Source organism: Neomonachus schauinslandi, chromosome 13, assembly GCF_002201575.2.
Source record: "Neomonachus schauinslandi chromosome 13, ASM220157v2, whole genome shotgun sequence".
Taxonomy (NCBI): Eukaryota; Metazoa; Chordata; class Mammalia; order Carnivora; family Phocidae; genus Neomonachus; species Neomonachus schauinslandi.
In genome coordinates, this window is record NC_058415.1 from 47,660,237 (window position 1) to 47,677,369 (window position 17,133).

At 38.6% G+C, this 17,133-nt stretch overlaps 2 pseudogenes; one reads left to right on the forward strand and one right to left on the reverse strand.

Annotated features, from left to right (window-relative positions):
• LOC110572652 overlaps positions 1-5,735 on the forward strand; it is a 108,971-nt pseudogene extending 103,236 nt beyond the window's left edge.
• A 10,474-nt stretch (positions 5,736-16,209) lies between these two features.
• On the reverse strand, positions 16,210-16,742 carry LOC110572653 (annotated as a pseudogene).
• Positions 16,743-17,133: the final 391 nt, after the last annotated feature.

A 17,133-nucleotide genomic window follows, 5' to 3' on the forward strand; every position in this document is an offset into this window, starting at 1 on the left:
TTCATTTCACCCTGAAAATTTATTCATTTGTAAATATCAGATATTCATTTTAAAGTATATTTTTCCCAACCTCTAACAGTCTCTGTTCAATTGCCTCAGTGATCAAAAGCATTCACTACTAAGGTCATTGGCAAAGACTATGAATGTGGTCAAGCAGCAAAGCGTGTCCAAGGGGTCTAGGTGACCCACGATCCAATACTAACCCCATGTTGTTGTAAACGGAGCAGCGCAATGCACTATGGTTGACACACTAACATGTCTCTCACGTGCACACCCATGTACTTTCCAGGCACGGGGTTCAGAGTTGTCTGCAAGCTGACATCAACGTGCAAAGTGTTCAAGGCATAGTATTCATCCAAGGAGGGTTCCCAACTTAGCTGAACCTCTCAACTTGCAAAGGGATATTTGCCTGGCAAACTCCAAGTTAAAAGGTTTTCAACAGTCTGACTCTCAGGGGGTCTAAATATAAAGAGGATCAAGAATAAAGGGGGACTTCTTGGAATTCCTTTCAAGCAGTCAGAAATACAGTGGTCAGAAATTTTGCTCAAAATCTTTTGCCTTGCCCCACTCTCAGTTAGATTCAAGCTTGACTATAAGCTTTTTAAAACCTGTTCTTTTTTTTTTTTTTTAAGATTTTATTTATTTATTTGACAGAGACAGAGACAGCGAGAGCAGGAACACAAGCAGGGGGAGTGGGAGAGGGGGAAGCAGGCTTCCCGCTGAGCAGGGAGCCCGATGTGGGACTCGATCCCAGGACTCTGGGATCATGACCTGAGCCGAAGGCAGCTGCTTAACGACTGAGCCACCCAGGCGCCCTAAAACCTGTTCTTATTGTCTTTATTACTGAACAATAATATGATCTTTAGGAGCAACAGTGTTGGTTCTATCGTTGACTCTGACAGTCAAAGTATGCTTGTGTATTATATTCCATGTACATTTATTGACAAAATACAAGAAATATCCCATTACCACTTTCCGGTCTATAAATATAGTTGGGCAGTGCCACAGATACTTATGCTTCTAAGTGTAATGCAGACATTCTGATAAAAACTATTAACTGGAAGAGAACACCAACAAAGACAAAATAAGCTAAACTCAAATATTTTTTTCTTTACTATTTCAAATGTATTTTTGTCCATGGGCATTTAGCATAACTTACTCAGTATGTATTATATCACTTAAGAGTTTATTAAATTATTTAGGCTTTCCTTACGTATTCATGGCATTTTACCCCAGAATGGGGTATTATCAAAACATTCTTCCTTTTCTTTCTTACTAAAAATTATCAGACTTAAATAACTTGATTACAAAAATTACTTGCCTGTTTTAAATAATTATTTGGACCTTTAATATAAATTAGTAAAGTAAATACAATCAGCTATTAGAACATTATAAAGGTAGGTTTTGCAAATCTCCAGGGGGAATATGACTGACTTTTATTTTTTTATTTATTTATTTTTTTTAAAGATTTTATTTATTTTTTAGAGAGCGGGCGAGAGAGAAACAGCATGAGAGGGGAGAGGGTCAAAGGGAGAAGCAGACCCCCCGCTGAGCAGGGAGCCCGATGTGGGACTCGATCCCAGGACCCTGGGATCATGACCTGAGCCGAAGGCAGACGCTTAACCATCTGAGCCACCCAGGCGCCCTATGACTGACTTTTAGAAAGTGACATTTGCAAAATAACTCCCTGATCCACTGAAATATAATAAGTACATAATTGAATTAGATAGATTAAAGGGTCAGTTGTGAAACCAGAGGAATTTCTCTAGGCATTTCAAAGAAGAAGGAATTTAATACAGGGAAATAGTGCTTATAGAACTGATGGAAGGGCTGAGGGGAAAAGACTGCTGGGTTTTAGGAAATTAGGAAGCTGTGGACAATTAAGGACATTGCCGTGAATGAACTCAGCTGACAGGAGCACTGAAGCCGAGATCTGCCACCTGCCCACCATTGTCAGGTACTAAAAATGGCCTCTTGTCCACTTTCCAAATATCATGCCAGTGCTTCAGTCAGAATCCAATCTAGAACCCTATTACACAGGCCTTATTACTATTGATAGCAAAAGGACCAGAAACAAATACATAACTTGTCCTTTGAGCAAGTCTGAGAAAGTGTTGACTAATAAAATACCATTTTTTTGTTTGTGTTTGCTTTTTAATGTACAGATGTGGTGGTTATTTTTTTATTTTTATTTTTTTTTTATGGCTACAAATCCTTTGACACTTCTCCCATCAAGAGATGTGGTCTCTGTCCTCTGCCTCCCCTAGATCCTTAGGGTACTTGCAGCTGCTCTGAAGATAGAATATAAAAGAAGTAAAGACATGTGACTTGTGCTGTTGGGCGGTAAAGACCATGGAGCTTCTGCCTGGCTCTCTTGGAATGCTGAGTCTCAAGGCTCTCCCTCTACAAACCCAGCCACAGCGCTGAGAGAAGCTGTAGAGATGGTCCCAGCCAAGCCCAGCTTTGAGTCACCCCAGCCTAGCCATCAGACAAGCAAGTAACAAAGCCTCTAGATACTTGTCCCCATGGTTCCACTCACGCCCGGCGACACGAAGACTGACATATTGTAGCACAGAGACAGGCCATCCCTGTGGTGTCTTGTCTGAATTTCTGACCCACAGAATCTGTCAGGTTTATAAAATAGCTGCTTTACACTACTAAGTTTGAGGTAACTTATTGCTCAGCAGTAGTTACTCGAACAACTTGTGAAAACATGAGAAGTAAGAAATGATAATGAAGTGGATGGAGACTTAAGAGACAGTGGTATTCAACTTGAGTATGCAAATCTGCAAGTTGCCCCAGTAGACTACCAGGTGAGATTTATCCACAAAGCTATGCAATTCGGCTTATAATCATCTGCTATAAATCTGTAGGATTTGTCTTTCTCCATTTTATTCCTTCTCAGTTATGTGATCTTAAGTCTGGAGTCTGAAACTTCAGAGGGAAAACATCTGGTAGGTCTGGGTCCTCTTTACCATTCCCCTATCGTCATGCAAATTGCACAGATGTAGTGCAATGGGTCTTTCAGAAGTTGCAATTTTCAAAGACACTGTGCAATTTTACCACATTAATTAACTTTCATCCATATACTCCCAGAGGAAAAGAAGGAACAAAAATTCCAATTACCAAATCCATTTGCTAAGGAACCTGAGTTCCCTGTAAGTGGAGCCTATCATGTTTTTCTAAACCTTTCCCTTGAGTTTGGCAATCCACAGTTACAGAACATTCTTATGGCTAAGTTTCTCTTCTGTTGCTCCCTCTCACTTTTTATCCAGATGTTCTCTTTGATTTTTATCTTTTTGTTCATTTTGCTCTCCTATCAAGAGTGATAGTTATTATAAGCTCTTCTGTGGGGTTGTATGTTATCAAGCACCTTGTGGATTAGATCTACTCATTATTCTATTCTGAACTCATTATCACCACTTTCTCTACATTTTTGAGTGTCCAGTGTGTATAAAACCATAGATCAGTCCTAGGGCATGTGAAAAAAGTACTGGAAGATATAGTTCCTTGTTACAAAGCACTTATTTTCTGATGAAGATAGGAATGGATTTTTTTTTAAAGATTTTATTTATTTATTTGAGAGAGAGAGAATGAGAGAGAGCAAGCACATGAGAGGGGGGAGGGTCAGAGGGAGAAGCAGACCCCCCGCTGAGCAAGGAGCCCGATATGGGACTCGATCCTGGGACTCCAGGATCATGACCTGAGCCGAAGGCAGTCGCCCAACCAACTGAGCCACCCAGGCGCCCGATAGGAATGGATTTTTTAATGAAAAATAAGAAAGGAAACCAAATTTGCTGTAATTTGGAAACAGTAAGAATAGTTTTATAACTTGGCCAGGCTCAGCTGCAGGCCATAGTTAGAACTGTGGTGTCAATGGTTGGCTCAAGAAGGATTGGGCTTGGGTTCCCCATGTCTTTCTTCCCACTTTACTGAGCAATTAATGCATGCCAAGTAGTATGCTAATCAGTTTACAGTTTTATTTAGCTGACTCAGAGATTAGATTTCCACTTACAATGTTGGGCAATGATCCAATAGATCAAATTAAGACAACAAATTTGAGGGCTTGTTCAAGACAAGGGAGGTTCAACGGCGACCAAGCATGGAGTGGCAGTGCCAAAGTTATAGGCAATCAATCCACGAAAAGCAGAATCCTAGTCAAGTCTTTCATACACTGGCCACTTCCCATGTAATAGAAACTGTGCTAAACCTGGAGATAAAGAATGGTTAAGCCCTCGTCTCTGTCTACAACCAGTATATATACCACAGGAGATGTATACATAAGGCCAAGTAGAGGCAGAGAAAAGTCTGACCCCATCAGGGTAGTAAGTAAGGCAGGTATATAAGATATCCAAGGACCCAGGCAACTGGGTTCCAGTTTAGGATGGAGCTTTATTCCCCAAAAGTAAACAAGCCAATCGAAAAACAAAAGACATATTGATACAAACAACACAGATGAATATCAAAACAGCATGTCTGACAAAATAAGAAAGACCTAAATGAGTACATGCTCTATGATTCCATTATAAGAAGTTTGAGAATAGGCGAATCTAATCTGTGGTGAAGGAAATCGTAACAGTAGTAGCTTCTGCAGGGTATTGACTGGAACGAAGCACAAAGGAATTTCCTAGGGTGATGAGATGTTCTATATCCTGTTTGAGTGTTGGTTACAAGATAGTATGCGTTTGTCAAAACTTATTAAATTGTGAACTCAAGATCTTCTCAGTATTTTAGTCTGCTTTATGCTTGGTTTCTCAGCTTCTCAGCCTCCCAGTCCTGGGCACTTCTACCTCAGCAGATTCCTCAAGGGCAAGAACAGTAGAGAATATTTGGTTCATCTCAGTACACTTCCCTGCTCTCCAGTAACTGGGACCCTTAAGGCCCAAGTTACATGTCCCAAGGACATAACAGCTCAGCAGTACCAGCAAACAATTCATTTTGTATGATTATCATTTTTATTTTACTGTTTCTATTTTGCCTTATCAATATATAAGCTAGTCCATTCCATCCAGAAGTCGAGGTCTAAAGTAATTTTTTTTTACTTTATTTCTTTTTTTTCTTTTTTTATTGTTATGTTAATCCTAAAGTAATTTTTTTAATAAAGTGTTTTGCCGACTGAGAAGCCATATGGAGTAAGATAAAACTGAATCTGTTCCTCTTCACAACGCACACCTGTGTGAATATCAAGTGGATCAGAATAAGAAACCACAAACATAGAGGAAAAAACATGGAAGCATTTTTATAAGCCACGGGTAGATAAAAATTCCTCTAATTCAAAATCTCGAAGCCGATCAGAAACAACTTGATACATGGGACTACATAAAAATTAAAAACAAAAAAGTAGGCATTATAAAATAGTATATACAAAGTAAAAATATCAATGAGCTTTCTCTCCATGCTGCTAACACTTCCACCAATATAGTGGATCTTCTCAAAACTTGCTGGACTGTCTATAAAAAGGATAGCAAGCACCAACCTCACGAAGTGACATAGTGCATGAAAGGCAAGAATTCTCTGTATGCCCAAGAAAAATGCACAAGGACAGGGAACAAAGTGGTTATGGTGGACAGGCTAAGCCAATTTTCTGGGAAGACGCTAAAACTACAAAGAAGATGGTGCTGAGGCTTGAATGTGTTGAGTCCAAATACAGATCGAAGAGAATGCTGGCTATTAAAAGATGCAAACATTTTAAACTGGAAGAAGGTAAGAGAAAGGGCCAAGTGATCCAATTCTAAGCTTCATCTTCTGTTTTATTATGAAGACGATAAAATCTTAAAGTTATATTCACTTCAAAAATAAGTAAACAAATGACAAACTGAGAAAAATGTTTGCAACTTACAGCACAGGGTTTTGATATCCCTAATATTTAAAACACTCCTCATAACTGAGAAGAAAATGATCAAGTACCTAATACAAAAATTGGCAAAAGATAGGAAGAGAGAGCACCAAAAAAAAAAAGAAATTAAGATGCATCTGAGGCGTGTGTGTGCGTGTGAGTGTGTGTGTGTGTGTGTGTGTGTGTGTGTGATGTGCTCATTTCTCGTTCATAATTAGGGTAACAGAAATCTTAAACTATATTCTGTAGACTTAATTTTAGTACTAACATTAGTGTTTCTATTTTTAAACTATTACCGGTATACTGTAGGATAAAGTGAGCAAGTAATTGTGTTAGTGTCAGTGGGAACAAGGATTTTCAGACTTCAGGGGAAAAAAAAGTTCAAGAAGTAAAAAATCCTACATCTTAAAACTGAATTAGAACTATTAATGTAAAATTCTTTTCTCTCTCTTGTTTAAAAATACATATTGACAAGTTCTGCCTACCGTGTGCCAGGAAGCATTGGCAAGTCAGGAGCGATGAGCACCCTTAGAACCCAGAATGCAATCTCTGATTCCCATTTCCTCCGAAAAGGAAGGGGAGTTCTTCAGGAAAATGCTTGAACTCAAGTCCACCATACTTCATACCCTTTTTGACCTAGCCAATGAGTGGCCATTTTTCTGTCCAGAATAATTATAGCTCACAAAGGCATGAAGAATGTCAGAGTTAGAAATTCATCATTTTGCAAGGTCTAATGAAAAAAATTTTCCAAGCTATTGTCATGAATGTACACTAATACAATTTGGAGAGGAGCGGAAGTGAGTCAATAATCATTCAGCATTACCAAACAAGAGAAAACCAGACAGACATTCTATGCCTCCACGTGTGACTCAAATACACATCTATGAAGTTTAGAAAAAAATGTACTGTGCTCTAATCAAGCCTTAGAGAAAGGCCATTCTTCAGTAATGTAGAGCATGAGGGCACAAGTAAGATTATGCCACAAGAAGCAAGTCCAGCATGCAGGAGATTCTACAGGACAATTGGGCCAATTTCTCCAAGTCAATAGCACATGAGAAAGAAAAGGAAGGACTATTGTAGACTAAATATTTAAGACGATGCTTAAGAGACAGAGCAACTATAGGCAGTGAGTGGACCTTATATAGGAAAATCAACTCTAAATACATATTTTTTATACCATTAAAGAAATTTTAACAAAATCTTGAGGTGGGGTAGTTTATAGTTCCGAATAATCCGTTTACAGGAGGCAGAAAACAGGTTTACAAGTAACTCTTGTTAGGGTGTGAAGCATGATCCTCTTTTATATCATAGTCCCATTAAATAATTCATCTCTAGTAACTCTTTTATCCATAAATCACCATATAAGAATGGGAAAACCTTTCTCCATCTAAAAAAAGGGGCTGTGAGGTATGCTCACCTTTAAACCAAACCAAACCAAACCAAACCAAAACAAAAAAAACCTGACAGTTTTCAATGGATGGCATCAGAACCCTGGGATAAATGGAATAGTCCCCAAGGATGGTCAAATGTGAGTCTCTGCAGATGGTTGCACAGGATGACACTTCATAAAACATCAGTTCTCTGCTAAGCTGCACAGCATCTCTGGTGCTTCAAACATATTGTTTATCTCATCAAGAGGAGCAGGTTCAAAAGGTAAGAACTGAACAAGGGTCATTGCTGAGGAGACAGAGCAGATGGCCCATCTATGACGGTCTCCCTTCGCTTCATGAGAGACTGCTCCAATCCCAAGCAGACCGGATGCCAATTAAAAGAGGTCTTGGCTGAGGGACCTGTCCTTCCCTGTGACACAGAATCAGTGTATCCTTTTTTCTCAGACTCTGCCCACTGCCCTGCTCCATCACTGACCTCTCCAGAAATGAAGAGGCCCCTCATGGCCAGTTCTGTGGAATAATAATCCATAGATACTAACTAGTGAGTGTCTGGATTTCTCCCAAACTTTTCACCCAAGTTCCAGGCTACATTTTATTCTCAGACCCTTTCTTGCTTCATCAATAACAAAGAAATGTGTCCATGCTTTGTAAAGAACTTCAAAGACACGAGTTAAACATAAGAGAATTGTTTGGACTTCCTTCTGCCACAGAAAAGGGCTTTATTAACTACTCTTTCTAAACACATTTTAGGTGAATATAATCCATTTAAGTTTTCACAAAAACAGGTGTAAAAGATATGATTAGCAGGCGTGTTTTAACTTTCAAAGTTCAGGTTTCTGAGCCCCGGCGTTGTTTAAGAAAAGCAATAATAGAAGTCTGAAGACAACCATCAAGATCAAATGTCTAGAAATCTCAGGGGAATCAAAGTTTTCTCTTGTAAAGGAACTTAAAATATTCTGATCCTCTGTGTAAAATTTTTTTTTTTTTAACTTAGTATTAAGAATTAGGTCTTTAACTTCTTTTTCCTGTACTTCATAACAGCTTTCAACATGATCTCCCTTCCTCCAGACTTGCCTCCCTGCACTTCATCTTCCACACGCCTCCAGTGTATCCTTACTAAAACTCAGATTTGATCAGGTCATTGACTCTTCTGTTCCAGAATCCCTTCATGGCTCAGGACTCATGCCTTCTGATTAAAGCAAACACATTCATCTCCTTTACCCCTAGATCCCATCCATGTGCCATGCTTCTGCCGTTCTGCAGGGTTCCCCAGTCCTGAACCCTTGCATACCTCTGCTCTTGCTCTTTCTTCTGTTATATATGCTCCTTTCTTCCTTTTCATCCTGGCAGGATCCAACTCCTGTCAAAATCTAGTTTAAATGCCACCTTATCTGTGAAGCTTTTCTTGACTCATCCAGATAGAATTAAATCACACTTTCTGGGTTTTTATACCTTAATGTAGAGTGAACAGATGGAAAGGAAAGCTTTAGAGCCAGAAAGATCTTATTTCCATTCCTGATTCCTCTGCCCACTGTGACCTTGGGCAAAACACTGAAGATTGCTGAGCCTCATATTTCTCATCCGTGAAGTGGGTATAATAATATTAACATATCAGGGTGAACTGTGATCATATATACAAAGTGCTTTGCATAGGTCTTGGCTACATAGTAAAGACTCAAAGGAAGGTATTTACCTTGTTTTTATCATCTTATTATTATTTGCTCATTTATCACAATCTGATTGATATCATAGATAACAGAATGCCTGTCTAACCCACTAGGTTTTCAGTCATTAAAGGCAGGTATGTGATATTCATATTGTCATCCATGATGCCTAGCACAGAACCTGATTCATTGATGGTGCCAGTTTATTGCTTATTGAGTAAAAGTCCACCTGTATCTGATACAATGATTTCCTGAGCTTTGCTGAGAGAATGTTCCACTGTATCACAACTGTTGATTCATATGCACCAAAACATGCATGTTACTTTAACAATATAAATATATACAGTGCTATAAATTGTTCTTTTTAGAACTCTGCACATACTCATCCCTGAAAAAAGGCAGCAGGACAGGGACTATCTCTTTTTGCCTCCTTTTTATCCATAAGTGTAAAATTAACATGACGTTGTAAGGCTTACAGAAAGTAATATATAAATTCACCTCTAACCTGTATTTCCACCAACATAGCTGCCGGAGATAGCTTGGGCTGAAATTGCACTAAAACTCCTGAATGATTCAGTTCACTCAGTTCAATTGCTCTTTCAGTATGTGCTATGCCCAGTTCATTGGGAAGGCAGTGTGGAACAAGACAACATAAAAGGCTTTCTTTCTAGTTCAATTAAAATAAACAATGACATGTGCCCTACTGAAATAACAACTGAACAACAGCATTAAATCCACCCCAGATATCCAAATGGGAAAAGAATGCGTGATGCAACTGTCTCAGTCGGACCAGATCACGTCTGTCCCCAGGCTTCAGTCCCCAGGAGGGGCACACCTGTGCTGCCACCAGTGTGAGCCTTCGGCTGCGTCACTGCCCAGCTAAAATTCTTCCACGGTTGCCATTTCTGGCCTGCAGCAGATAGTCCAAACCTTGAGGCTGGCACAAAAGGCTTTGGAGAAGTGAGACCACACCTATTTTCCCAGTCTTGCTTCCCTTCCCTTCTTCGTACTTCCTATGCTCAGTGACATGAAAATTATCTCCTCGGACTTCCAATTTCAACTCCCAACAGAGTGAAGAGACTAGAAGGCATCATTCCTTTCCTTCCAACAGAGTGAAGAGCCTAGAAGGCATCATTCCTTTCCTTATAACAAGTAAAACCTGAAAAAAAACCTGAAAATTACTTTTCTTGGAATCGTCAGAGAACTGAGGTACTACTCAGGGCAAGCAGGAAGGTGGAGAAATAGATAGACACGGCCAAGACCTTATCTGGAGCAGAAACCCACCGGAGCCATAAACTGGTAGGATTACTTACATGGCAATAATAGTTAAATGGTAATTTTGATGAGCTGCTGGAGGCTGAGGGTGAGCTAGCTGGAGAGTGAGAAATTCCTGAAGGCTGCAGTCTTGGGAGTTGGGGGACACACTTTCATGGGTTTTACCACCAAGAAACTCAGCAGGTTCTCATGGTGAAGATCTGAGAAAGATCCCCTCAAGGGCTCTGGCAGGGGGAGGGAAAGAGTAATTATTGTGAAATATGGGCAGAGATTTCTCCATAATAAAGGTCCACACTCCAGGGGAAAAGAGTTTTCCAGAACCTTTTCCCTACAAGAAAGGGCATTCCTCCCACTACAGCCCCCTCTAGCCTTCCGGTCTCATCTAAGAAGATGAAAACATAGTGAACAGGGGTCTAGGTCTCAAGGAAATAGACTGAGAACACTGCAGCCAGGCAAAGAAGTAGAAGGTGGGGGCCTGGGGGGGCGGGAAGCTATACTACTGGAAAGACATGAAAGTTACAGCCCTAAGACACAGGCTGTATAAAACAGAGATTTAATCAAAGGATTATAGAGCGTTCCCCCTCTCCATAACATCACCAGACCAAGACTCCAGTATAGTAACAATGGACTGCAGCTGAAAGAGCAACAAGACACAAACTCTGTAAGGAAAAGTACTTATGGAAGTCCAAGGTCAAACAGGGAGACAAAAATACAGACACTAGAGAGATTTGAAACCTCTAGCACCTATAGCTAAAGCAAATATTAAACCCAACCAAACTCCTACCCAGCTTACATAAATCCTCATACTAAATACCTATATACTTTAGTTCCTATTACCTGATAAAACACATCTGGCTTTCAACAACAACAACAAATTAAGACATGCAAGAGAAAAAAACAGTCTGAAGAGATTAAAAAAAAAAAATCATCAGAACCAGAACTACATATGGCATGAATTTGGGGATTATCAGAAAAGGAATTTAAAATAACTGTGATTCATATGTTAAGGACTTTAATGGAAAAGGTAGGCAACATGCAAGAACACATGGGTAATATAAGCAAAAGAAGCAAAATCCAAGAAAGAATCAAAAGGAGATGCTAGAAATCAAAAAAAGTATAACAGAAATAAAGAAATGCATTTGATAAGCTTATCCATAAATTTGACACAACTGTGGAAAGAATCTGTGATTTTGTAGATAGGTCAAAAGAAATTACCAACTGAAATGTAAAGAGAAAGAAGAGTTTAAAAAACGAATGAACCATGCAGGAACAGTGGGATAATTTCAAAAGGTGTAACATACACATAATTGGAAAATTAGAGTGAGAAGGGGAAAAAATGGAGAACTTTCCAAGTACTTTTCAAAACTGATGAGACTCCAAACCTCAGGTCCAGGAAGTTCAACAAACACAAAGCAAAATAATTGCAAACCACGTCCCCCCATATGTGCACATGTGCGCGCGCATGCGCACGCACACACGCGCGCACACACACACACACACACACACACACACACACACCCCTAGGCATATCATATTAAAACTGCAGAAAACCAAAGACATTGAGAAAATCTTGAAACACGACAGAGGAAAAAAAGTAATGACTTACCAATAGAGGAGCAAGTATAAGAAGGACAGCGGACTTCTCATCAGAAATTATATGATGAAGAAGAGAGTGCAGTGAAATATTTAAAGTAAGGAAAGAAAAAAATCACCAACCTAGAATTTTATAGCAAGTAAAATTATTCTTTACAAGGGAATGAGAAATAAAGAACTTCACAACCAAAAATTGAGGGAATTCAGCATTTGCAGATTTGCCCTGAAATCCAAAAAGGATTTTATGCAAAAAGAAAATGATACAGGTCAGAAACTTGGATCTACCAAAAGATAAGAAGAGAATGAAGAAGGAATACATAATTTTACTTTTCTTATTCTTAACTGATCTAAAAAATAACTGTATAAAGTCATAATAGTAACAACATATTGGATGACTATAACACATGACTAAGTGAAATAAATGACAATATCACAAAGGGAGAAATTGGGATGACTCTGTTATAAAGTACCCATACTACATGTGAAACACTATAGTATTATCTGAAAATGGAATTAGATAGTTAAAAATGTATATGTAAACTCTTGGGCAATAAACAATTTAAAAAGAAGTACAATTGTAATGCTGACAGAAGAGAGAATGGAATCATTAAATTGCTCAGTTAAGACCAGAGAAAAGAGGGAAGAAAGGGAAAAAATGATAAGGGTAATGAATAGAAGACAGATACAAACACAGTAGATATTAATGCAACTATATCAATACTCACCTTAAGTGTGAATGATCTAAATACACCAATTAAAAACCAAGATTGTCAAAGTGGACAAACAACACAAAACCCAACTTTATGTTGCCTACAAGAAACCCACATTAAATATAAAGACAGAGATAGGTTAAAAGTAAAAAGACTGGAAAAGACATACCATGCTAACACTAAGTGAAAAAGTTGGACTAGGTATACTAATTTCTGACAAATCTACTTTCAGAAAAAAGATTATCAGGGATAAAGAAAAGCATTATGTAATGATAAAGTGATCAATTCTCTAAGAAGACCTAACAATACTAACATGTATGCATCTAACAAGAAAGGATCAGAACATATGAGGCAAAAATCAACAGAACTGCAAGGAGAAATAGATAAATCCACTATTATAGTCAGAGACTTCAAATGCTTTTGTCAGTAATAGACAGATCAAGCAGGCAGACTATCAGTAAGCATACAGTTGACCTTAACATCACTATCATTTGACTTGCTCTAATTGACATTCAGAGAATATTCCATCCAACAACAGAATACACATTCTTCTCCAGCTCATATCTATAAGTGCAGACCCCATTCTGGGCCATAAAACACTCAACAAAAATGCATAGAAACCATACAAAATATAATCTCAGACCACAATGGAATTAAACTAGAAATTAACAACAGAAAGATAGCAGGAAAAATCCCCAAATATTTGGAAATTAAACAACAGACTTCTAGATATTACATGGGTCAAAGAAGTCTTGAGAGAAATTTTTAAATATTTGAACTAGATGAAAAGAAAAATACATATTATCAAAATATGTGGGATGTAGCAAAAGCAGTGCTTAAAAAGAAATTTATAACATTGAATACACATATTAGAATAGAATAAAGGTACAAAATCAATAATATAATCTTCCTTTTTAAGAAACCAGGGTAATTTAAGCATAAAGCAAGCAGAAACAAAATAATAAAAATTAGAGCAGAGAGGCACCTGGGTGGCTCAGTCATTCAGTGTCTGCCTTTGGCTCAGGTCATGATCCCAGGGTCCTGGGATCAAGCCCTGCATCAGGCTTCCTGCTCAGCGGGAAGCCTGCTTCTCCTTCTGCCTGCGGCCCCACTGCTTGTGTTCCTTCTCTTGCTGTCTCTCTCTCTCTGTCAAATAAATAAAATCTTTAACAACAACAACAACAACAACAAATTAGAGCAGAATTCAATGAAATTTAAAACAGGCAAACAGGGCACCTGGGTGGCTCAGTCAGTTAAGTGGCTGCTTTCAGCTTAGATCGTGATCCTGGAGTCTCGGGATTGAGTCCCATGTTGGGCTCCCTGCTCAGCGGGGAGTCTGCTTCTCCCTCTGTTCCTCTCTCATGCTCTCTCTCTCTCTCTCAAATAAATAAATCTTAAAAAAATTTAAAAATAAATAAAACAGGCAAACAATATAAAAAGCTGTTTTTTTTTAAATGATGACAAAGGAAAAAAGGACACAAATTAACAATATCAGAAAGAAAAGAGTTTTCATTACTCTTGATCTCAAGGACATAAAAGGATAATAAAAGGAATATTATGAACAACCTCATGCCCACACATGGGATAACTTAGGTGAAATGGACCAATTTCTTGAAAGATACAAACTACTAAAACTCATGTGTGTAGAAATAAATAACTTGAAAAAACCCTATCTAGTAAAGAAATTGTCTCAATAATTAATAAACTTCCCAAAAAGGAAAGTACCAAGCCCAAATGGTTTTACTGGTGAATTCTACAAAACATTTAAGGAAGAAATAATACTCATTCTTCATAATCTGGTTCAGAAAATAAAAGCAGAGGGAAGACTTCCTAACTCCTTCTATAAGGACAACATTGCCCTATTAACAAAATCAGATAAGAACATTACCAAAAAAACAAAAAACAAAAACTGTAGAGAATAATTCACATAAACATAGACACAAAATCCCCAATTAAATATTACTGGATTCAATTTGCTAATGTTTAAAAAGAACTAAACACTACAACCAATGAAATTCATTCCAAGTATGCAAGAAAGATTCAACATTCAAAAATCAGTTAATGTAATCTATCATATCAACAGGCTAAAGAAAAATGTGATATTATCAATCAACACCCAAAAAGCATTTGACAAAGTCTAACACTTATGATTTAAAAAAAAGAAAAAAAAAAAAAACCACTGTCAGAAAACCAGGAATAGAGAGAACTTTCTCAACTTGACAATGAACAACTAACAAAAACCTATATTCTGCATCATTTTTAATGGAAAGAAGCTGAATTTTTAATGGAGAGAAGCTGAATGCTTCCTCCTTAAGATCAGGAAGAAGTCAAGGATGTCTTCTCATCATTCCCAATCAATACCTAATGGAAGCCCTAGCTATATAACAAGAAAAGTATATAAAAGCTATACATGTTGGAAAGGAAGGAGTGAAACTATTATTTGACATAATTACTATGCCTAAAATCCCAAAGAATCCACAAGAGAAGAAGTCTAGAATGATTCATGGTATGACACCGAAGTTGGGTGTGTGAGTACGAACTCATGTTTAGCACAGTATTGATATAGTTACATATATATATTTTAAATATGAATCTATGCTGTTTAGTTTATACATACATATTTCCTTTCTCCATCAAGCCTGCAAGCAATGACTGTAGCAGAGACAAGTACACCTAGCCTCCAGATCTTGATTTCTAATACCATTCTCCAATACAAGGAGCCAGGAATCTTTGGAGAAATGGCAAATTCTAGGACAGAATAAAAAAGACAAAAAATACAGGATGAACCTGAAGCATTCAGTGTTCCAGAAAGTAAAGGGTGGGGGGAAATAATAATGAAAGGAATAAGTCAAAGGGACAGAGGAATCAACTGAAGCAGCTCTCAATGGCCAAGGCTGGAATAATTTAGGACTATTGGATTATAATATGAAGTATAAAATAAATATCCAGGGCACCTGGGTGGCTCAGTTGGTTAAGCGACTGCCTTCGGCTCAGGTCATGATCCTGGAGTCCCTGGATCGAGTCCCGCATCGGGCTCTCTGCTCGGCAGGGAGCCTGCTTCTCCCTCTGACCCTCCCCCCTCTCATGTGCTCTCTCTCTCTCTCATTCTCTCTGTCTCAAATAAATAAATAAAATCTTAAAAAAAAAAAATAAATAAATAAATAAATATCCATGGGTCCGTACTGATATCTATAAATGATTGAATAAATAAACAAATGGCAACAATAAACAAATTGATCATGCAAAAGAATTGCCAATTATTTATGTAGCTACTTTACACTCAAGGAGGTGGAATATAACTCCCCCACTCTTTGACTAGGGCTATGCAGGGCCACTCTCTTCCAAAAACATCCAAAACAGGATGAAGAGAGGGGGGAAAAGAGGAGCAGTAGAGAAATCTGACAAACATTGTCTAAGCCAAGTGATAAAGGTTAACATCAAAAGTTATAGACATATCATCAAAACATCTATTGAAGAAAACAGACCAATGCTACACAAGGGGCATTCTACTAATTACCTGACAAGTATGCCTCAAAACTTTTAAGGTCATCAAAAACAAAAAACACTGTCACAGCCAGAAGGAACCTAAGGAGGCATTATGACTAAATGCAATGTAGTATCCTGGATTGGTTCCCAGACCAGAAAAGACATAGATAAAAATTATGGAAACTGGACTCAAGTATTGACTTTAGTTAATAAGGTGTCAATATTGCTTCATTAATTGTGACAATTTTATCATACTAATAGAATAACAGGGGAATTTGGGAATGGGGTATATGTGGAATCTCTCTGCACTTTTTTTGTAGGTGGTTGACATCTTTATTGCTTTGGAGGTGGGCGGGGTGGGGGGAGGCGGGTGCTCTGGAGCTCTTGGTGGGGCGGGCTTCCCTCCTCTTCACCGTCACAGGCTTCTGCCCGCACAGGATGGCACTGGCTTTGCAAACTGCAATCACGCACAGATCTGGGCTGTAACTGTTCTTGTGGATCATGTGTCTGATGTTGCTGAGGGTGGCCGGAGCATTCTTGTTAATGGTGGTCTGCATGTAGGAGGTTGGCAGGCTTTTCCTGGAGGGATCTGCACTTACAATCACCACTCCTCCTTTGCCTTCTGTCCCCCCGGGCTCCACACCCACAATCTTGCAGTGAACCAGCCCCTTATCGCAGAAGGAGTTGTGACCTTCAGGTTACTGGGCTCAGTGATGCATGTCTGCCTGCTCCTCTCGATCCGGAAGCTGGAGCAGGTCCCCATGACCATCCACTGGTGGGCAGACATGGAGGCAGCTCTTCTCACGGCAACCTGTGTGAGGCAGGCTCTCTCTATTATTTTCACAAGTTTTCTGTAAGTCTAAAATAAAAAGCCTATTTAAAAATATATTTAGGTTGAATCACTATGTGGTATACCTGAAACTAATATAACACTGTTAACTCTACTTCCATTAAATATATTTTTTTTCTTTCAGTGTCACTTTTATGCTAACATTATGTTGCTCTTCTCTCTCCTCATTATGTTGGTTTCTTGGCCAGACATAAGCCTACTTCTCCATCTGCCAAAACGCTAAGACTTCCTCTATAAAGTCATCTTCAACCTCTCTAGTGTTCTGGTTTCTGCTCTCGATGCCAGAGCAATTACCACAATGTAATCATGTGCTCACCTCTCCCCACAC